This window comes from Nomia melanderi, chromosome 10 (assembly GCF_051020985.1).
Source record: "Nomia melanderi isolate GNS246 chromosome 10, iyNomMela1, whole genome shotgun sequence".
Taxonomy (NCBI): Eukaryota; Metazoa; Arthropoda; class Insecta; order Hymenoptera; family Halictidae; genus Nomia; species Nomia melanderi.
Window position 1 is genome coordinate 10,376,984 of NC_135008.1, and position 2,396 is coordinate 10,379,379.

Consider the following 2,396-nt stretch of genomic DNA (forward strand, 5'->3'; position numbering starts at 1 on the left):
ATTCCGTCCGAATAAAGGGCCGTCGGGTAACCCTTTGTGAACCGCGGCCTCGTCCAGCGTGCCACGCGTACTTCAGTGTTCATCTTATTATCCGAGACCAGCGCCCAGTTAGCTACAAAAGTTTCTATTTTATCTAGCGACGGCCACCAGTTCGCTAAGAGAAAATTGCTTCCCGGAGGAGGACAGAAAAAAGAGGGACGGGCCTCGATCGTGTGTGCCGTAGCGGGGAAGTCTCAGGAAATTGTAAATCTGGGTTGCTCGGAATTGTTCGAGATGTTTAACCTTTTATAGGCTGAGATTTATTGAAACATCAGTGCTGGTGTAGGAAATAGAACATTTTTTGGGTAAAATACAACTAACCCATTGTTGCTGCAAACTTGCGTAGATGATAGTAGAATAGATTGATCTGCGATTAGTAGAATAATTGATTTGATTAGAATAATACAGATATTACAGAAAATAGATAAATAGAAAAGATACATGATAATTGTGTTTTCATTGCTACTACGTAACTTTTACATAAATCATGGTCGAGTTCATTAAGCCACATAATTAAAAATTCCACGCTTGTTACAAGCTGTCAACCTGCCGATTTCTGTAAAGAAAACATTCAGTCGTTCACAAAGTCAGATTAGAAAAGTAAACGAATATCTAGGTCTAAACATTTGCTATATAGAAATTAGTTAAACTAATCTCTGTTAAAGTAGTCTATGTAAAACCTGTCCAAAATCAGGCACGTATTATTAAGTTCAAATAAGCAACGCTTCAAAGAAGCGTAACACGGTTAAAGTTAGTATTCAATAAAAAGACATCTCATTTGCACCGACCCGTTAACCACAGCAACCGATTCCCCGCACCGTGTGGTCTATGGAAAGATTACCAATGCTAAGTGGCGAACATCTAAACGACGGAATTAAAATTAAAAGTAAATTACCAATCCCTTCGAGACGGCATTAGAATTCTTCTTTCCTCAACGCCGATGGCTAATTGTAATTCCGCTGCGCGGCTAGGGTATTTGACACAAGCCGCCGCCCCCGTTTTCGTTCGGTATTCACGCGATATCGCGGGGAATAGCCGAAAACTTTCAACCTATGGTAAACATCGGCAGCAACCGGCGAGCTTTCTCCCTTCCTCTGGAAATACCATTACGTTCCGGGCGGACCGAGCCATCCCCCGATCGTCTTCGTTTCTCCTTCTACCCCGTTGGCCAGGCGGTTCCCTGATCTCTATCCGACAAGAAGGCACAGGTTATATTACAAGCCATAGTGGTAACCCTAGCCTGACTGCACTTAGACCCGACCCGGTATCCCCCATGCCCCTTAAATGCCTTGGGATCCCTTTAGGAAAGTATTCCTGATGGCGTTACTTCTCGCCGGACTTCGAAAAACCACCCTCTACCCCAGTGATGCACAACCCGTGGTCCGCGGATCACAAGCGACCCCATTTAACGCTAAAACCACCGAGCAGTTAGAATTTTTTATAAAAATTATAACAACACGTTTCTTGAGATTCTTTCGCAGAACCGCTTTCATAATTTAAATACCTGCAGAATATTAAATTTATATTTATATTTATATTTATATTTATATTTATATTTATATTTATATTTATATTTATATTTATATTTATATTTATATTTATATTTATATTTATATTTATATTTATATTTATATTTATATTTATATTTATATTTATATTTATATTTATATTTATATTTATATTTATATTTATATTTATATTTATATTTATATTTATATTTATATTCATATAACCTCAACTGGTTAGTCATAAATACATTTACCTTACTATCATCTACTATTTTCACTAAAAGTTGCGCGTCACTGCTCTTTTTCACCCCTCGCAGTCCGATATCCCACGAATAAGTAAATTTCTTACAGCGTGATGTGTAAGTACTTACAGTTCCACGTGCACGACGATTCATTCGATTATCAGGGACGAAGAAAGGAGTCGCGTGCTCTAATACGCGGTGTCTTGAGTGCTGCAGTCAGGAACAATATTTCCCCCGAGCGTTAAAGGGATTGCTCCGAGTGGGGGTGACAAAAGCTGCGCGCAGATGCGACGCGGAACGGGGCTGGAAACGCAGAATTGTCGACGACGAGTTCAGACGGGCACTGGAATGCAAAGCGCAAACTTCGTGAACGTGGTTATGATCTTTTTTGGAGTTTGATAGGGTTTACATTGGTTATAGTATATATATTTAAACGGTAGATCTGAGTTGATTGTATGCTTTATATATGCGGGGTTGAAATGGAAATCTTTTGTCAGGTATCGATTAATTTGCCATGCGACTATAACTTGATACGATTTTTCCGTATTTTCCTATTAGCTTGACAGGTCTTGACGTCCATTGAATTCTGCGTTACATTTATCTCACA

The 2,396-nt window shown here is 39.2% G+C and overlaps 1 long non-coding RNA gene across 1 annotated transcript; it reads right to left on the minus strand.

Moving 5' to 3' along the window:
* Window positions 1-307: 307 nt before the first annotated feature.
* On the minus strand, window positions 308-2,031 carry LOC116429724 (uncharacterized). The gene is made up of 3 exons (XR_004235546.2): window positions 1,919-2,031; window positions 935-1,226; window positions 308-595 (listed from the first exon to the last, which is right to left on the minus strand). It is a non-coding gene; the product is annotated as an uncharacterized LOC116429724 (long non-coding RNA).
* Between the last annotated feature and the right edge of the window lie 365 nt (window positions 2,032-2,396).